Here is a 21342-nt window from a genome sequence, read left to right on the forward strand (position 1 = left end):
TCCTTCAGACCAGACAACAACTTGCTTACTGTTTTGTCTCACAAATCCAGCATAGTGCTTGACATATACTCAGTGCTTAACATACATTTATTCAATTAATGAATGAACAAATGAATGAAGAATCTGGTTTCTATGTGGACCAACCTGATTTCTTTTATCCTATTATCAAATTAGTGATGCAGATGGCATAGTTTAGGAATGCAAGCCAACCAATTTATAATCAGTTGATTTTAGCCAAGTAGGTTTTGAGATGATTGAAAATGTTATCTGTTATTTTTGCCTATTAATATTCATATGTGTCACTTTCATGAAAACCTGAAAGAAAATGTACTAATATTTGGAATTACTACTCCTATCTGTTCTCAAAACCATATGCCTTGATATCACAGTTACGGTCCCACCCATCTGTTCAGCAGGCAAGGCTGTTTCTGATGAAGGGAGAACAAAATCATTTCTGAGGGCTGAGCTGGCACTGAACCTAAATCAGATGGACTAAAATGTCCTATTTGGGGACAAGCACCTGACATTGTTGATGATGTAATTGTGGCAGCTGTGAGTCACCTCCCACTTCTCATACCTTGTTGTAATTATTCCTGTAATCCAGCTTGTTTTTCAAAGACCAGGTTCATGTTTACTTTGAAAAGTGTTTCATTCATTTAACTACAACTACTTTCTTGAGAGAAAAAAAAGTTTTGATGAAACTACACTTTTTTTTTTGTTTTTTAATTAGCAAATGGGTAAATGGGAAAATATTGTTCCATGAATGCAATTCCCCAAGATGTGACCCAAAACATTTGGACATGAGTTTGGACAGAGTTGAATGTTGAATCACTTAAGCAAAAATAGTAAATCCCTTTGCCCCAACAATTCAAACATATTGAAACTCAAAGGAGTTAGGAGAATAAAAATGCTACCTGGGACAAGAAGTTTTTAATAAAATAAGTAGGTGTGGTTGGTCATACACCTTGGCTGAGTGTAGCTTATTAACAGCAAGGCTTTCTTGTCACATATAGTGCCTTCCTGCAATGGAACATTGAATGTGTAGGTGGATTGAGTTGAGAAGGTGCAGTGAGGGAAGCTAATAGTTCCTGGGTTTCAGAGACCTGGGTGCTTAGAAGACCTAGAAGGTTACAGACTGTCATTAATATGGCAACCAGGGTGTTAAACAGAGAATGAATGAGGGGCTCCTGTTCATGCCACTATGCCTTGGGATTGGATAGGTCAACTCATGTGCTTAAAATGATATCCTACAGCCCAATATGATGAAGTTTTAGTCTCTTAGCAACAAGCACAAAGATTCCTGTAAGCGTTCCTATTATTTTAAAGCATTTCTGGACATCATCTTCAAAATGTAAAAAAACAAAAAGAAAAACCTGACCTTTTGCATTCTACCCTATGTAAGTTTGAAGCAAAAATAATGTTTTGAATTTTCTTTTTCTGATTAGATTTCAGTTTTGTGAAAATGCTTTCCAGTTCCTTGTTATAGAGTTGCCTTTTCTGAAGCATGTAGGCTAGAATTAAAGATAGTGATATCTCACAGCCTGCTTCTCCATAGTTACGAAAGTGTGACTGCACAGAAAGATGTGGAGACATTCTGAAGTGCACAAATTCTATCCTGTCAACATTCCAACCTCTCCTAAGGCTCCTGCCAAGAAAATGCATCTAAGCAGGCAGAGTGGACCCACATGCCAGCTATGTGCTGTCACTATTCCAGTTTAATCAGACATCTCCCTATTAATTTACATTTGGAGATTTTTTTAACTCGTTAAGTAAATTTGAATAAAAGCCTAGCTTGTCAATTTGTCCATTTTGTGTTTCTGCATAACTCCTTGAAGTAAAATGTAGCTTTGGAAACAGAGAATTTAAATTTGATGATTTACAAGTGTGCATGTATGTGTTTTTAATGGATTATTTTTGTTAACTTGGTTTTCCATCATTTCTATCCTGAGCCAGGGTTTTGGGTATGTTTGGGGTATGTGTGTGGTGGGTGTTAGTTGTGTGTGTTCAAGTGATGATATCAGGATATGAAATGGGCCAGAAAAATGGGCTTTCCAAGAGACTTCTTGGAGAAATTTGTGTCCATTGGCTTGGGGTGAAGTGGCAGACTCATGTCTGATCTACACTTGAGCTTCTAAAAGGGTTGACAGCTATGGCAGGAGCACAAGGAGAGCTCACTGCTTTGGGAGTGGACCCTCCTGCTCATGGGCTTTGCTGGGCTAGATGTGGTCCCTGGTGTAGAGAGCCTCCTGTTGGGGTGAGCAGATCACAGCAGAACAGACTTAGAAGGTCTTTGGATAGAGTAAGGAATGAGCTGGAATAGATGCAATGCCTGTCCCCAAGGGAACATTGGGTATTAGAACCCCAGTAGGTGGGATGTAAGAAGCACCTCTGAGGACTCTCCATGAGGGCCCTACCACTGTAGGGTCAACAGGTTTAGCAAACAAAAATTAAGGATACCCAGTTAAATTTGAGTTTCAGATTAATAACACATAATTTAGTTATATGAAAATGTTATTTGTTCTTCAGAAGTTAAAATTTACCTGGTTATTTAGAATTTTATCTGGCAACTCTACCAGTCAGAGAAAGTTGGATTTCAACAGTGGCCAGGCTAACAAAGCACAATGCTAGCTCCAGATGGTATTTTTTTTTTCTGAGGAAGAAATTTACTGCCATGTTCCTGCCCATTTTGATCTGGAGGGATCAGAAACTGAATTAGAAAGAAAAATGAGGCAGAAGTACAAAGGAAAACAGAAGCACACAATCCTCAAGCCTCCTCCCCACCCCACCACTTCTAAAGCAGTACATTGGAGCTGGGAGAGGGGGGCAACTGTGAGCACTTGTGACTGCTTCCCTGTGATAGTTTGATTAATTACAGACCTGAGGATCTTTTATTTCTGAAGAAAAACAGAAATGTCATGAGACTGCTTGAATTTTTATCACAGGGCCAGGGTGAGACTGGGACCCCACAGAACATTTTTAAAGGGACCATAAGAGAAAACAAAGTTTCATGATTATCATCTCATGAGTCCTTCATGCTCATGGTGGTTACATCATCATTATAATTTTTGATGCCCGTGGAACAGGTTGTTAAATGCATCATTTGTATAGTTTTAGGGCTTCTGAGCACTAGCGTCCCAAAAAGAATGATGGTGACAAGTTTCACCACATTCTGAAAAGAGGGGCAGCATATGGGAGGTGGCCACAAACCATCACCCACCTCCAGGACACATCGAATGCCAAGGGGCAATTGAGAGGCAGAGTGAGTATTTCTCTGAAAAGCATTGTGACAGTGCTGTTTCTGCTTCCCCTGCCTCAGAGGGAGAGAGGGAGATCTTCAAGAGAACCACCTACAGTGTGTTTCTGTGGGGGAAAGGGGATACTAACATCTCCCTGACTAGCTTCTTTTTGGACTGGATGTTGCTGAGCTGTGGAAGCACAGGAGTCTAGTGCCAGCATGGGTCCAGAGCAAGGTGTGCTGAGTCCTTCCGGAAAATGTCAGAGGCATCTTCTGGAGTTTTGGGGATAAGGGTGGGGTATGAGGATCAGTGTCTGATCCTCACATTTAAAAGATGAAGGGCTGGCCCGGTCTGCTCCTGCTGACAGTATAAGAAGGTACTCTGAGAGAGTAGTCTGTTGCCACAATTTGGCAGAACATGAGTATTGAACTCCCCTCTGGGCCACAGTAGACTAGATTTGGAAGGACATTCACAAGTAACCTGCCCAAGAGGTGTGCTGGCCCGGGGAGACCCGGTAATCCCAGCGGAAAGAGGCTGATAGTGCTGTACCATTGGATATAGGGCTGAGGTGATGCCACAGGGCAGCAGCCGAAGAGGACATCATTTGGCTCAGAGTCCCTCTCCATTAGGGAGCCCATAAGCCAAGGAATTAATATCTGGGCACCAGTCACAGTGAGGTCATCAAGACACGGTTATAGTCAAAATAGTTCTTGCCGCCGCCTTTCCCAACTCAGAAGGAATTTGGCAGCATGTTCCAGACATCTGAGATATCAAATCCCAACCTTCAGAATCATCCCATTTGGGGTTGCCCTGGGCGGTTCCACGCAGAGGAAATTGATAAGCAAAATAATTGACTATTGTTATGATAAACATCTAAATTTGGAGTGATTTGTTATGTAGCAATCCCCAGAGTAGGAAGCCAGAAGCAGCAGACAGTGAGGCTGAACAGGTAGAGAAGGGAACATGCAGGTTTCCCAGCTCTGAGCTGTGTAGGGGGAGGCCATTAAGATGTGAGGTGAGTGTGTTGATTGAAATCCCACTGTTCTTTTTAAAACCTGAGAAGGTTACTGCTCCAAATCTCAAAAGTGACAGGAGAAGCCATTACATTGACTTGATAGAACTTCAGTGGTTAAGAAAGATTTGGTGTACTTATTTGAAAAGCAGTAGTAAAAAAGAATGAGCTTTTTGTGTCTTACTAAAACCATCCTGCTCAATAAACTGAGCACATGAGGCTGGGTGCAGTGGCTCACACCTATAATCCCAGCACTTGGAAAGGCTGAGACAGGAGGATCAGTTGATCCCAGGAGTTTGGGACCTGCTTGGGCAATATAGTGAGACTCCATCTCTACAGAACGTAAAAAGATTACCCAGAACTGGTGGCTATGCACCGTTAGTGCCTCAACCCAGGAGGCTGAGGCAGGAGGCTAGTTTGTGCCTAGGAGTTCAAGGCTGTAGTGAGCTATGATCACTCCACTGCACTCCAGGTTTAGCAACAGAGGAAGAATTTGTCTCAACAAACAAACAGGGCACATGTTTATCTTATACAATCAATCTGACTGTCTTAAGGCAAAAAAAAAAAATATAGGGGAATTTGTTTTTTGGGACTTTGTATTCAAATGTATAACTAAGAACTAAATAATCATATTTTCTAGGTTTGAAAAAAGTGATTCATCAAAGAAAGATCAATACCATGTGTTCTGGGGGTAAAATGTCACTATGGGATAAATAGGAGAAATGATATTCTGATCACTTTCTCTTTCAAGGTGATTAAAAAGGTGGCTCCTTGGCTAACGTCACATTAGAAGTGACTGACAAAACTCTGTTGGAGTTGAGATTATTTAGCATGAGCAGGGTGACTTTCTGCTTTCTACTAAATATTTATAATAAGTAGCTGTAATGAGAATAAATGATGTTATTTTTCTCAAAGTAGTAGCATATTTATGAGAATTGGACATAATGTTACATTTTAATTGTGTCTGAATCTGCATTATATTTGAAGAACACAGTGTGAAATTTCTTTCTATATTTTCTTAATTCTTCACAGCAAGCTCACAAGACAGGCAGAGCAGAAATCATACGCATTTGAAAGATGCAGAAATTGAGGATCAGGTGAGTTAAGTGATTTGTGCAATTTCATACAGCTGAGAAATAGTGGGATTTGGACAAGATCATTTGCCTTTTGATCAGGTTAATGTTCTTTCTCTTTCTCATGTCATATGGTTACAGAATATCTCTAATAGAAGATTATGTGATAAACTGGGGAAGTTATCTGAATAGTTAAAGAAGAATAAACCATGAAGTTTTTTACTACCTATTTCTAACACCTAAATTATCTCTATGATATAATTTGGGCTTTGAGAACAATAAGGGACTTCAAAGGTTATATAAGACCATTCCCTTATTTAATGAATGAATTAGTAAATGACATTTAAAGAGCACTGTTATATGACAGGTTGTGGGTACAAAGAATAACAAGCCAAGGTCACTGCCCTTTGAAAGCTGGTAGAGCACAGAGGAAGAGCTCTTAATATGGTTGGGACCAAGGTGACTTCTTGGCAGAGAGGACTCTTGAGTTGAGTCTTCAGTAATGACTCTGGGTGAGTTAGGAGAGGGCAGGTGGGAAGGGCATCCCAGGTGCAGAGAACTGTGAAGGCTAATATCTAGAGCCCAGAGCAATTAAATAACTTTCCAAAGATCATACAGTTATGATGCATCAAGACCTGAATTTAACCTGGCTTTCCAGGTTAAATAAGATAGTACTTACCTTTCTCCAATTCACTTTGAAAAAATGTACAAATAATTACATTTCTATCAAAACTGCAGATATTATAAGGATGTCCATTGGAGGCCCTGTTCTTTAATATTATGCTGAAAGTTGTAGCAGGTACAGTAAGACTAGAAAAATAAATAACCAGTACAGGGGAATCCTATCAAACAAGTATTTAAATTACGTGAATTTGGTTGGGCATGGTGGCTCACACCTGTAATCCCAGTGCTTTGGAAGCCTGAGATGGGTGGATCACGAGGTCAGGAGTTTAAAACTGGCCTGGCCAAGATGGTGAAACCCCATCTCTACTAAAAACTACAAAAAAAAAATTAGCCAGACACAATGGTAGGTGCCTGTAATCCCAGCTACTTGGAAGGCTGAGGCAGGAGAATCACTTGAATCTGGGCGGCAGAGGTTTCAGTGAGCTGAGACTGTACCACTGCACTCCAGCCTGGGTGACAAGAGTAAGACTCCATCTCAAAAAAACAAAAACAAAACAAAACAAAAAACCCATGAATTCAGTTGCATGTGCTCAGCAAAAAGAGAGAAAATAACAATTGAAATACTTATCTATTTCATCCAGTGCCAACTGTATGGATTGAGAAACAGAGCCCACTGATTTTTCAGTTTTATTTACTGCATTCCTATTAAAGCAAGTACATCGTCCCTACTGACTGTGATTTTAGAGTTTAAAGATACATACTGTCTCAATAGTAGAACCACACAGCTTATATGGGCTTTGATGCATAGGAAGAAAATTACATATTTTCAAATTTACTTTTGGATATGTAATTAAGTATTACTCTTTTGAATATATTTAACATATATAAGATACTCATACAATATCTTAGGAAGAAAGAAAGTTTGAGATGAATATATAGGGTGACTTTCAGTATGTTCAACATGGTCAGACCTTTCTTTAGTGTTGGAACTATTATCACTTCCAAATGAAACAATTATCTTGCTATAGTGACCAGTTGTGAAATTCATCTGGACAAAAATGGCTTGGAATGGTTAAGAAAATATTTACAAAGAATGATAAAAGGAATATTTGCATGGCTTGATATAGAAGAGTCATGCCAATACATGGAATAAAGGCACAAATATGTACAAATATTTACATATAAAAATTGTCATCTTAAGTGGGAAAGGATAGATTTTTCGAAAAGTAATGATATAACTAAACATGTGAAAATAATTTTGATCAACTAAAAACCTGATAGGCATGACCACATTAAAATTTAAAACTTCCTATTGAAATGAACTAAGAAAAATAATTGCAGCACACATGAGAACCATAGGGGTGTGTAGAATATTTTTCAATTGATTTGTGTGGCTTTTCACCTTTCCTTCTTTGAAAATGAATTTTTCAAAGAACCCCCTCCAGAACTCTACAGTCATGACTGATTGGACAAGGGATGTGAACGTAGTTCCAAGCAGGACAGTCCAGGACTCAAGCTCTCATCCTCACACATCTGAACATGGAAACACAGATATGTAGCTGGCTATAGCACATCCAAGAACATTCACACTTCAGTACTTTGTAGACTGAGGCTCAGAGTTGGCTCCATGGCAACCCCAAGCCTTCTGGACATAAAACCTCATGAATACATAAACAAAGTCTTATCAAGAAAAGTAGGCTATGGAAAGAAGAACAGATATGAAAGGAGAAACAGAAGAGGCAAGTGGCCTCAGAGAGCAGAAATACCTGCTTGCCAACTTTCCAGCTCTTGGGAGGCCTTGTTCCACTTCCTAGTTTTGGGTTCTGTTAGGTTCCCCCTTTTCCAAGCTATAAATCCCCTGATTCCTGAAGCAGATTAAAGAGGGTTCTGTTCTCACCAACTACATGACCTCTGTGACATAGAGCTAACAAATAAAATGTTTCTTTATGTTAGTAATGTTTTAACTGTAAAATGGGCAAAAGGCATGAACAGAGATTTTTTTTTTCCAAGAAAAGCAAATGGCCAATAAACATTGAAAAAATTTAACTTCACTAGGATGAAAATGTAGTTGTTAAAACAATGTGATACTAGGATTTTGGCCTGTAAAGTTAACCAAGACTTATTTTTAAGGCTGAATGTCCAGGAGGAGTTGGAAAAATTAGGTATTCATGTACTGCTTGGGAGAGTGCACATTGGCCACACTTTTCTAGAAATAAGTCTTACTTACTCTCTGATAGAGCCAGTCTACTTCTAGACACTAAGACTAAGCACTGATTAAGTTACATGGATATAGGTATAACAATATAGAACTTTTGCAGATTTTTTTTTTTTTTTCTTTTGAGACAGAGTCGTGCTCTATCACCAGGCTGGAGTGCAGTGGCGCGATCTGGCTCACTGCAATTTCCGTTTTCTGGTTTCAAGCAATTCTCCTGCCTCAGCCTCCCAAGTGGCTGGGACTACAGGTGCGCGCCACCATGCCCGGTTAATTTTTTGTACTTTTTAGTAGAGACGGGGTTTCACCATGTTGGCCAGGATGGTCTCGATCTCTTGACCTCGTGATCCACCAGCCCCGGCCTCCCAAAGTGCTGGGATTACAGGCTGCAGAATTTTTATGATTAAAAAATGTGTATACACATATCTGTACTTTCTTTTAAAATAGTAATTAGTGATATCATGGGTGTATTAGTCTGTTTTCACATTGCTTATAAAAAACTACTTGATACTGGGTAATTTATGAAGGAAAAAGGTTTAATTGACTCACAGTTCCCCATGGCTGGGGAGGCCTCAGGAAACTTACAACCATGATGGAAGGCAAAAAGGAAGCAGGCATCTTCTTTACAAGGTGGCAGGAAAGAGAGTGAGGGGGGAAGTGCCACACTTGGAAACCATCAGCTCTCATGGCACTCACTCACTATCACAAGAACAGCAAGGGAGGAATCCACCCCCATGATCCAATCATCTCCCACCAGGCCCCTCCTCCAACACCCGGGGATTATTACAATTTGAGATGAGATTTGGGTGGGGACACAGCCAAACCATATCAATGGGTGATTGTGCAGAAATAGGAAAAGTTCAAAATATAAGAAAGCAAAAATAATTGTACTATATGTATTTCCTCTCCTGATATGTAATCCTGGAAATAGGTCAGGTTATTGAAGTGACCATCTAGTAGCTAAGTCTAAGGACCGTTTTTTTTGTTTTTTGTTTTTTTTTTTGGCAATGTTTTCCTGATCTTGATCCCTCAGCTCTGTGTGCAATAATAACTAAATTCTTGGCTGCTATGCCCCACCCCTTTTCTGGATTTCTTCTAAATTTCAAATTTTTTCTTTTCTCACTGAAAGCCAGCTCTTCCTCTGCCATTAAATATATAATTCTTTTGCACAAGCTAACATCTATCCTGTTTGTCTGTTTTGTTAAATAGCTTCCTTTACACATATATATGTACATATACACACATATATATGCACATATATACATCTTACATATATACATATATATTCTCTCTTGTCTTATCAGTTCTAGGCTCAATCCCCATTGAACTTTATCCTCTTCATTGGACAGGTTGTGATTTCAGTCTCCCTGGGAAATTTCATGTCTGGTTTCTCTTCCTGGACCTCTTTCCTTGTCTTCTTCCTTTCTCATCTTTGGTGTGACTATGGAAGATTATTGCAATAATGGTAAGTCAAGCCTGTGTTTATACTCTTTTGCAATATAACACTGCTGTCTATTCCTCCCATTAAGAAGTGCCATCCATATCTTCAGTCCTTGAATCTTGGCTGGTCTTGTGGTTTGCCTTGACGAATAGTGTACGGGGGAAATGAAATTGTGAGAGCTTTAGAGCCTAGGACTTAGAGGATTGCAAACTCTGTTCTTAGTTTCTTGAAACATTGAGACTACCATGCTGTGAAGAAGCCCCATCTGACCTTCTGGAGAATGCGAGGCTATGGGGAGAACTGAAGCCAAGCCAGTAGCCAGTATCAATTGCTAGACACATCAGTGAGGCCATCTGCTTTTTTTGTTGTTGAGTTGGGGATCTCACTTTGTCCCCCAGTGGTATGATCGTGGCTCACTGCAACCTTCACCTCCCAGGCTTTAGCAATTCTCCCACCGCAGACTCCCTAGTACCTGGGACCACAAGTGTGTGCCACCATGTCTGGTTTATTTTTTGTAGAGACAGGGTTTTGCCGTATGGTCTCAAACTCCTGGGCTCAAGTAATCTGCCCACTCGCAAAGTGCTGAGATTACAGGTGTGAGCCACCAAACCTGGATGGCCATCTGCTTTTATATTCACTGAGGAGACTGGATTTCCATAGTAACATGTGTGATCCCAGGATAGACCAGCAGAAGGACTTCACAGATTGCCAACCCACTAAATAGTAAATTACAGTTGTTTTAAGCCACAGAATTTTGGAATGGCCTCTTAGGCAGCAATAGGTAATAGATATAATCACTCTATTCAAGGCAAGCATCCTGGAGTATTATTCCCCATTCCCTGACTTCTGACTCCCTGTCCCCTCCATCCCCTATAATCTGTGTTGTTAGTTCATTTTGCTTCTTGACATTTCAACAAGTCTTACACTATATAGTTATTGCATATTTACTGGTCTGTGTCCCTGGCTAAAAGAAGTTACCGGAGGGATAAAAATCTCTATCCTATTCACTGTTGTGTCGATAACAGCTAGTAGGATACTTAACAGACACTCAAATAGGGTTTCTTTCTTTCTTTTTTTTTTTTTTGAAATTTATAAGCATATACACTTGAATCATACTGTATTTTGTAACCTGCTTTTATATTACACAGTGAAACATGAACGTATTTCTGGGGCAATCGGTAGTCTTCTGCAACATTATTTTTAAAAGGCTATGCCTTTGCTGGGATGTATCATAATTCATTAAAACTTGCACCCTATTTTTGACATGTAGGTTGTTATTAATTCTTCACTGTTATAAAAAATACTGCCACGAACATCTTGTAAACAAATCTTTGTCCACGACCTTAATTATTTTCTTACAATAAATTACTAAAAGTGAAATTGCCTTGTCAAAGGTTGTATGAAATATTTCTAGCCTGTTTGTGATTATTACAAAAGAAGGAAAAAAAATTAGATGAGCCGAAAGAAAATACAAATTGCCAGAATTACTGGTAATGTTATTGATTTATTCATATATTCTTTTTCTAAAATAAACATATGCTTCTTAGGACTTTTTTAAATGTTAAAAACAAAACCCTTTTCTTTTCACTTACGCTTTCTTTTTTGGCAAAGAAGCAGAAGTATCTGAGAGTGAACTTTGTTTCAAAGCCGATAAGAGGCACACAAAAAGCTTTTAATGAACTGCTCAGTCAAATATTGAGCAGACATTAGAGAAATTATACTTTTTTCTTAGTACAAAAGGATCTTAAATTTACTTTGAGATGGGATTCTATATTCTAGCATTATTTTATTGATTATGTTTTTCTAAAATAAACATACGCTACTTGTGAATTTTTTATGTTAAAAACAAAAAACCCTTTTTATGTCACTTGTGTTTTCTTTTCTGGCAAAGAAGCAGAAGTATCTCAGAGTGAACTTTGGTTTGATGCCGATAAAGGGCACACAGAAAGCATTTAATGAATTGCTCAGTCAAAAATCAAGCTGACGTTAGAGAAATTATACCTTTTTTCTTAGTACAAAAGGATCTTAAATTTACTTTCAGGTGGAATTCTACATTCTAGTGTTAAAATTTTCTGAGAAGTATGCTATAAACTGGAGTAGGTGTTACCCTGTTGGGATATGCATTTAGAATTTGTGTATTGTAGATCACAATATAATATGCTTGGCCCTATTACCATTCATTTATTTCAACAATAGCTCTTCTATACATATTATAAGATAATAAACCTTGATATTTAAATAATACAACAAATAGAGATTTAATATTTCATTTATAAGGTAGATTTTTTTTTTTCAAATCAGAACAGACTTGAACTTAAAATAATCAAACTGATTTAGTCCTGTGAAGCTGTTTGGTTTCTAGGATAACGAAACCACTGAGGCAGTCCTACACCAGCTTTGAGAGTTTACTGGCCAACTAGTTAGGCTGAGTTGAGTAAAAGAAAACATTCTGCCAAAAGTAAAAACCACCTTTCAATTTATATGGTACAATCTTACAGCTTTACTGTTTCCCCACACTTTTTTTACTTTTTAAGTCAGCTAACCTGGTAATGAGAATAAACCCATTTGGGGAATGTGCCACAGACCAGTTGTATTACTACCTAGCCCATTCAGTTCTACCCTTTGCTAAATTTTGTTTTTGGTGAAATTTTCAATGATGCAATCTCAGTCATTTCATAATTGTCTAATGCTTTGAAATTGACTGTGGAGTATAGTCAGAAATTGCATTTGAAGTTTCCTCTAAAAATTGAGGTGAAAAGGAATGTAACACATGAAAATTACAAAAAACAACTTTCCTTTCCTCAGAAAATACCCCAATTGGGTGATGATTTTGAGTCATTTTGGAAGAACAAGTGTTCTGGTTTCATAGTTTCTGACTGGGAATGAGTTTTCCACTAAAATATAAAACGTCCAAAAAGGACTTTATGTCAAATTTAAAGATAATGCTATTTGTTACATGTATTTTTGTTCTTTTAATTATTTGGCTTAATTTTTGTTAATTGAAAACATAATGAGCACAGTAAACTTCTTTTTAAATACAAAAGGAAGGAAGGTTAAAAAAATAGTTCTTTCTATGCCTTCTAAGTCTTCCTCCTCCTGGCTTTCAGTGTTAGGTATTTCTTGCGTACTGAGGTATTCTATTGACATATAAGGTTACATGCATATTCAATCTTCCCCCTTTCCCCTCTCTTTCTTCCTCTTTCTCTTACCCTCCTTCCTTTGTTCTTCACAAATAGAAACATTTTATACACACTTTTCTACATATCTTTCCACTTATATCTTGGGAGATTGTTTATCAATAACGGAGAACAGATTTATTTTCCTTTAATCAACCAAGCTTGATTTATTACCCTGTATAATCCTGCATATATTCTTTATTTTGCTTTCTTTTGTTTTGTTTAAAGAACATAGTACATACCTATGATTTAACAATTAAAATTACACAAAAAAGATGTGAATGAATAATCTTGCCCCTATTTCTGTTTCCCCCATCCCCTCCCGAAGGTCAGACTTACATCAGTGTCTTATGTACCCTTCCCTAATATTTCTTTATGTAAATGGAGGCAAACACTAATCAATTATTTTTCTTCCATTCTTATGTAAAAGATAGTATGTCACATAAATCAGAGCCCCAGCAGGAAACAGAATTCAACTAAAATAGTTCTGCTGAGTAGATTTAATGAAATGAATTTTTATAGAGGTTAACAGTATTAAGGAAACAGAAAGCCGAGACACGCAGAGACTAGTTGGAAAATTTACTTCCCCTAGACCTGGGAGGGGAGCCAGTAAAGGCGATCATATGGGTACCGAAGTTACCACGGGAGAGCCGGAGTCATGGAGGAAGACTGCCTCCAAGGCAGGGGTTGTAGCTGTTGTTAGATTCATCGCTGCCAGTTATTTGGAAGTAAGGTGGAGAGATACGGAAAAGAAATACCCTGACTTCCCTCTCTTCCCACACACCTACCTATGACCCCCATTTACCAAACTCTGGAAGTGAGATGGCAAGTAAGCCCTTTTGATGCAATTCAGATAGATCATGCTTTCAGAACAGACAGCAAGGCAGGGAATGGTGGGGGCGGGCGCCGTGGTGTGAATTATCAATACGGTTAGAGATAAATGGAGAATAGCCAGATACATACCATATGCACTATTCTGAACCCTGCTCATTCCCATTTCTTCTAGCTTAAAGATGTTTCTGAATCAGGACTAAAGGAGCTCTGTCATTCCTTTTATCCATTGCAGAGTATTCCATCTTTATTTAACATAATTTATTCATGCTGCCTAATTACCATAAACACTTAGATTTTTGCCAATCTTTTGGAATGTTGTGATGGAAGCCCTCCTGCACACATTATTTTGTATATGTACAGCAATCTCTCAGGGATACATTCTCAGAGTGTGATTGTGGAGTCTAGTTTTGGTAGATAATGCCAGATTCCCCTCCTCAGGGATGGTATCATGACAAAGTCTATGATGCCTTTTTTCCACAGCCCCACAGATAGCGTGTTGTTGATCTTCGAAGTGTTTGCTAAAATGATGTGATAATGTAATCTTGAAATATTTTTTTCTGGCATTTCTCTATTCTGAATAAAATTGAGCATCTTCTTGTACACTTAAAGCAACAATGTGTTTCTCTTCCTATGAACTGTCTTTGTGATTTGCTCATTTTCCCAGTGGATAGTAATTATCTTTCTGATTTTAGAAGTTCTTCATCAATTAAGGACATTAATCCTAGGTGTTATTAGTTGAAGATATTTTATCTCAGGTGTTTATTATTTTAACTTTGCTTCTCTTTTTCATTTATTATTATTTTTGAGACAAAGTCTCTGTTGCCCAGGCTAAAATGCAGTGGCATGGTCTCAGCTTACTGCAACCTCTGCTTCCTGGGTTCAGGCAATTCTCCTGCCTCAGACTCCTGAGTAGCTGGGATTACAGGTGCCTGCCACCATGACCAGCTAATTTTTTGTGTTCTTAGTAGAGATGGGGGTTTCACCACGTTGGCCAGGATGGTCTCAAACTCCTGACTTTGTAATCCACCTGACTTGGCCTCCCAAAGCGCTGTGATTACAGGCGTGAGCCACTGCACCCAGCTGCTTTTCTTTTTTAAAATGCAAATTTATTTCTTGTTTTTATTTTTAGCATCACATTTATCAACTTTTTGTGTCGTCTAGATTTTTGAGTCATGGTGAAAACGCTCCCTCTACGACAAAGTTATATATGAATTTGCTCAAGATTTTTGCCAAGTGTTTTAAAAAAATTTTTATTAATTACATTTATAATTTTAATCTATTTATAGTTTATCTTTCTGTCCTCCTTTCTCAGCCCTCTGATTGTTCTTTCAAAGCAACTTAGTTGTTCCAACATCCTATATTAGATAACCTATATTTACCTGATGGATACGAGATGCCACTTTAATCTTTACTAATTCTTTTATTTTAAAAAACCTATTCCTGAACCTTCTAATCTGTACCACTGGTTTATCCACTCCTAGACCAGAACTACACTGTTTCAGTTATTTCATGGAGGCTCCACCATATGTTCTAGAAGATGATAGGGCAGTTCTCACATCCTTGCTCTTCTTTTTTCACAATTTCCTTGACTATCCTTGTTTAATTTCTTTGAGAATTTAATAATCTCTCTGGTTTTTTTAGAAAGAAAACAAAAACCACCTTTGTGGTATATACATAGGGATGATGTTAAATTTATTAATGAACTTATGAGACACGGACGTTTTGATTTTTTATAGATTAGAAGTGGCAAATTAAAATTCTCAATGACCAGTTGTTATTTCTTATTGTAGCTTCTGTAATGTCTGTTGTAGGAAGTTGCTGATTATATTATTTGGTGTATGTGTTTCCATAACTGTAAATTTCATTACGTGTTATGTTCATTATTCTTATGTGCATTTTTATGCTTTTCATCTGATTCTCATTGTGCCTGAAATTCATATAACCCCTGATTCTTTTTTTTTTTTTTTATTTTCCTCAAACATCATTTTTTTCCCATTTCAGAATTACTTTGTTTTGGGAATGTCTCTTGGATACAGCATAGAGTTGGTTTTCAATTGTGATCTAATTTGAAAATCTGATTTGTTTAAAAGGTGAATTATGTTTATATTTGTCAATGTGGTAGAGTAGCTATTAATTCAATATGCTTTTATAAGTGTGAAGGTTTTACACAGTCTGTTTTATTTGCTTTTGAAATGTGATTTTTCTGATGTTTAGAGCAATATTTTGTTCTAAATAAATGTTTATAGAATATCTCACTATCATGGCTTTAGTTACTTTTAACAGATTAAATTAGTTACTTGCTGTGAGCAATAACTCAGCTGGCTTACATTGTCTGTATTTGGCCATACTCCCTTTTCTATAGCATCTAATTTTAGTCAAAATGGTTTAAATTTAGCATTTACTTTTGTATTTTGAAATATGCATATTCTTCCATTCTTGATTTCTTACCTTTGATTGATATACTTCAACTGCCATCTCATGGAGGTGAAGCAAGCAATGAGCTTAGTTTTGCATTTAAATGCATTCAATTTTATGGTCATGCTTTTTGCCAAAGTTTTGTCCATGATCTTTTGGTTGATTGGTGTTTAAAACCATCTAGTGGTAGTTTTCTCAGGAAAGACTCCTGTAAACTGTATCTTCTGACTTGTTAGTTGTTCAAAACCGTCTCTAGCCTTTATGTTTGGTGAGCTAGAAGTTGAAAATAAAATCACTGTCTCATATTTTCAAGGATATAAAGTCCTTGGCTGTATATAAATTCATTCATTTTATTTTCAGAAATAGGTTTAGATTCCATTTTGTGGTGTTGAATGCTACTGGATAGAAGCCTAATGCCAGACTAATTCTGTAGAAGTGACTTGAAATGTTTGCTTGGCTGTCCAAAGAATTTTCCCTTGAAGTATTTTACTTGATAAGTATCTTTGCTAGATATGTTTTTATACTGAATGACCTGAGTCAACTTTCACTGATACGCAGTATGTATTTTCAATATATTTTGTCTTTTTTAATTCCAGATTTTTTTTCTTATATTCTAAAGTATATGTTCTATAGTATTCAGTTAATTTTAATCTTTCAGGAACTCCAAATATGCCTATTTTAGGACTCTATTTCTTGTCTACATTATTTTCTTTCTAATAATTTTAATTTCTAAATATTTTATTTCATTCTATAATTTTCTAATTTCCATCTTGTATGTGTGTTGATATGCTTTCCACAACAACCCTTTTGCCTTGTTTACTTTCTAATTTTGTCTGAATCGGTAATGATTTTCCCTTTTCTTGTTTATTTCCTGTTTATTTCTATTTCATTTCCTCCTATTATCTGACTGCTACCTCCTATGATGATCTTTCTTTATAGTTAAAATTACTTCATTGAAATTGTAAAAATGTATCATACAATATTTTGTTACAATTTTCTTCTGTTTTATGGGAGCATTTTTTTGGTAAGTTCTTACCTATAGGAAAGTTTTGATGCTCCTTTTCATATGTTTTTCTTTGTGAATTTTATGTGTGTATGATTTTTGTCACCCATACCCAAATAATTTGAAATTTCCTGGACAGATATTTACATGAATTTTTTATGGTGATAGTAGAGAAAAAGGGAAAAAGAAGGTAGCCCTTCTAGTCCTTAAATGACAGGACCTCTTTTTTTGTTGCTATTTCTTTCATATATGAGGCCTCTGCTAGGTATGTCATCTTCATCTCTACAAACCTGACTTTGTTCATGAGGATTTTTACCACCTGTCTGACAAATCCACCTGTATCTTTTCCTGGCCACTACTGCCAAGAGACACAGATACAGCATTCCAAGAGGATCCTATCACTTCCAAAAGCATATTTGTGCCGAGGCTGTCTGGGATCTTCCATCCCTTCATTCTGCTGTCATTTATTTGCAGCTGACCACAGCCAGGTCCCCAGCACTCCTTGTTTCCTATGTCTTTCCTATTACCACTTCCTCTGAGGCTTTATGCATGGCAAAGCCACAGCTGCTTTTGGCAGCACTTACTCTAATTTGAGATCTGGGGTTTTCTCTGATTACTTGTCCCACTGAAAATGATTATTTCCATTTTCATTCTTATGAATGTTTTTTGGAAGTCAACATGGAAAAAGATAGAAGCAAGTATTCCTCACTAAGGATTTAACTCTTTAAAAGTCATCTTATCAAACTTGGCCTTTGAGAACCTGGTATCAATAATGCAGAAGCACAAACAGATGAATTAAAGACCATTAATATAAATAACATTGTTAACAGAAAATCATGGAGGCAATTCCAGAAATGTAACTGAGTAGGCAAAATGGATGAGGGAATTAGTAGAAGCTGGTTTCTCTTGATTATGGAGGCTTCTTTCTGAATTCATGAGGAAAACAAACTTGTGTGTGTCCAGAAAAGAATGGAGATTCTACAAGAGAAATCTGTGGTTTGTTGGTTACATTTGACATGAAAAGAAAATAGTCCAAAGGATGTAACGTATTGAAGCCAAGCTTTACTGAAAGGAGCAGTGTTCGTGTCAAACCACTCCAGATCTCTGCCTACTTTCTTAAAGAAATTCAACTAGACATGTTAGAGAGCTATGTGAATTGAGCGTTTATTCTTTCCATTTAAATTGAGTAAGTACATCATCAAAAAAGAATGATCATACATAGTAGATATTTATCCCTTTCAAATCATTTTACCCATACAAGCTGCTTATCAGTTTATGGATGGAGACTGGCATGGTTTGGCTGTGTTCCCACCCAAATCTCATCTTGAATTGTAGTTCCCATAATCCCCATGTGTCATGGAAGGGGCCAGGTGGAGATAATTGAATCACAGGGGCAGTTCCTCTGTGGGTGAGACAGTGAGTGAGTTCTCATGAGATCTGCTGGTTTTCTAAGTGGTCTCCCCTTTCGCTGGACACTGATTCTTTTCTTGCCTGCCACTATGTAAAACATGATTTTGCTCCTCCTTTGCCTTATGCCATGATTGAGAGACCTCCCCAGCCATGTGGAACTGAGTCCATGAAACCTCTTTTTCTTTATAAATTACCCAGTCTTGGGTATGTCATTTTCAGCAGCGTGAGAATGAACTAATACAGAGACACTCAATTTCACATCATTCTTCTTATTCCAGAAAGTTGCTTGTTTCAGTAGCAGAGACGGCTTTACATGAAGCTAATGCAGAAATGCTCACAATCATGGGACTATTTCCAGGCTCAGGGAAGAGGCTTAGCAATGTGTATCCATGGTGATATGGCTCTATAAAGTTTGCAATAGGAAGCTATTTTGACTTGAATAGATTAAGTTCAAGAGTTTTCCCAAGTCCAACTTCCTCTTTGACTTACTGCGACATTGTTGGGTAAGTTGCCAAGAATTTAATGTATCCAGTTAAATTATTCCTGTCCCAGTGTAAAAATGACAGCCAGTAATAATTCTACCAACCTTCTCCCTCTTTGCCAGTTCAACCAGCGCGATGAAAACAAGTGAAGACTCATTGTATCACAGTATGAATAGAAATATATGGGTTGTTAAAGATGTATGAAGCCAGAAGCTAGGCATCAGACACACAAAATTATTATAAGTGGAAGATTAGGTTCTCATCAACACCTTGTGAATTTAGAAGTTTATCTGCCAGGAGTAGTTGAAAATGCAGTGTGTATAATTAGATATACCTTGTACTCTTTTTTAATGGAAACCACATGAAATAAAATTTTCATAGTTCTTGTATTTGTAGGAAATCCATAGTAGTGCTATAAATAGCAAGTATGTTTATGTGCAAAGTTGTATGTCAGCTTTTAAAATTTGTCATTTGTTGTGACTTTCCTCATTATAAATACTTATGTTTGTACTTTAATTTTGTAGTTTTTTTTTTTTTTTTTTTTTTTTTTTTTTTTACCTTTTTCCTAAAGAAGGCTCTGAAAGTTGTGTGAGCCTCAAGCCCCACAGAAGCTGGATTAGCTTCTGTTCAACAGGATAAAATCAGAATTTCCCATACCAATAACTGGCTTCCAATTGAGAGAGGGGAAGGGATTCCAGCTGCCAGTTTTCAATAGTTTCTGTATTCTGGATGAGTTTTCAAGATGAAAACAGACCTTCAGTTTACTTGGGGAAGAGTGGAGGAAAAAGAAAAGGGGGTACCCTGCTCTTTGTGACATTTCCTGTTTCTCTTTCTTAGACTATGTCGAATAAGAATGGTTTGAGACTCAATCAGATTCAGGATGATTTAATGCTTACCTTGAATTACATAAAGTCCTATGGAGGTTAATTTTGTCCTTAGATTTGAGCTCGTGAGGTCTCTACCTCAGACCGCAGGCCTTAGTGGGTCCCTGATTTTGGAGAGCCTTGTTAAGATACCCTCCATTTCTTGGGATGGGCTGCAGAACTGCCATTCAGACAGGAGCTTTGAGCATAGACCATAGACCTTGTTATGCGTGGGTCCTGATCATGGAAAGCACCTGTCTCAACTTTTTTCTGTTTTGAGATGGTGTCTTGCTCTATTGCCCAGACTGGAGTGCAGTGGTGCTATCTCAGCTCACTGCAGTCTCCACCTCCTCTGTTCCAGTGATTCTCCTGCCTCAGCCTCTCTTGTAGCTGGGATTCCAGTGCTTGTCACCATGCCTGGCTAATTCTTTTATAGAGATTGGGCTTTGCCAAGGTGGTCTCGAACTCCTGACCTCAGGTGATCCACCTGCCTCGGCCTCCCAAAGTGTTGGGATTACAGGCATGAGCCACTGTGCCCGGCCACACCTGTCTCAGTCTTCTGTGAGTCTCCCTCTGGTGGCTAGGAGTAGCCATAACAGGCATAACCATGGGGAATGGTCATCCTGAGCCTAGTCCTGGACCCGCAGGTCCTTGGTCTCACTTCACTGGAGGGTGCTCTCTCACTCTCTACCCTACAGTCCAATGGGATCTTCCTGGGTCTCTGAATAAGCCCCAGTTCCAGGAGGGCAGCAAGATGATTGCTTCCGCTAGTCTGTGTTAAATAGCTTTCACAGAACTGCATGAGACTGGACAACCAGAATATGCTGACATGCTTATTTTGAATAACTCTCACTTATACTAGATACCAGATGGGTTCAGGATTCTGGACTGCCAGAGGTCTGTTGATGACTGGTGGATTTGAGTTATGTGTTGTGTTGGCCTCTGCCCATCAATATTCCCATTGCAGTGCTCTCTCTGGTCCATAGTGCCTGAGGGTGGTGGGAGTGGCAGAAAATATTCCTTATCATGTGCATTCACCAAAGCTGGCACCCAGGGCAGTTACTTCATCCTCTCTGCCAGCTCTGTGCCAGTGTCAGGTGGTCCTCCTGGGGTGGCTGTACCTATTTCCTCCTAGCTTTTGAGACTGTTGCTCCCTAATACTGACAGGTCCTTTGGGTAGACGTTCTCTCTGAATTGCCTCCTATCCATGTGACATTGAGTTTTCTTGGTTCAGTCTTATGCAGTGATAAATAAAAAACAGACATTCCTATATGAAGGGGAATCCTTTTTTCCCCTCCGCTCACAGCTGTGATGGTAGTATTTGGAAGGCCGGGGTGCAGTTAACTGAAAGAGATCACATTCTAGGCATGCAGTGATTATGGCATAATGAGTTCAAGAAAAGACATGTTTGGAAAGTGTTCTGCATTTGTACTTGAAGATTTTGAACTGTATGCTCAACAATGAATTATTCACATTTCCTGCATACTTTAGATAAGACTTGAATTTGTGCCCATCAACTAAGCACAATAATAACCTGAGAATTGTATGAAGCCACTATTTA

At 38.0% G+C, this 21342-nt stretch overlaps 1 long non-coding RNA gene across 1 annotated transcript in view; it reads left to right on the forward strand.

Moving 5' to 3' along the window:
• Positions 1-5279: 5279 nt before the first annotated feature.
• Positions 5280-21342, forward strand: part of LOC105725294 (uncharacterized) — a 398310-nt gene continuing 382247 nt past the window's right edge. Inside the window, exon 1 of the long non-coding RNA XR_001109261.3 lies at positions 5280-5345. This is a non-coding gene — a long non-coding RNA (uncharacterized LOC105725294). The remainder of the gene's footprint in view (positions 5346-21342) is intronic.

The sequence above is a fragment of the Aotus nancymaae genome, unplaced genomic scaffold, assembly GCF_030222135.1.
Source record: "Aotus nancymaae isolate 86718 unplaced genomic scaffold, 86718_ANA_hifiasm-v0.15.2.pri h1tg000020l, whole genome shotgun sequence".
In the NCBI taxonomy this organism is placed as follows: Eukaryota; Metazoa; Chordata; class Mammalia; order Primates; family Aotidae; genus Aotus; species Aotus nancymaae.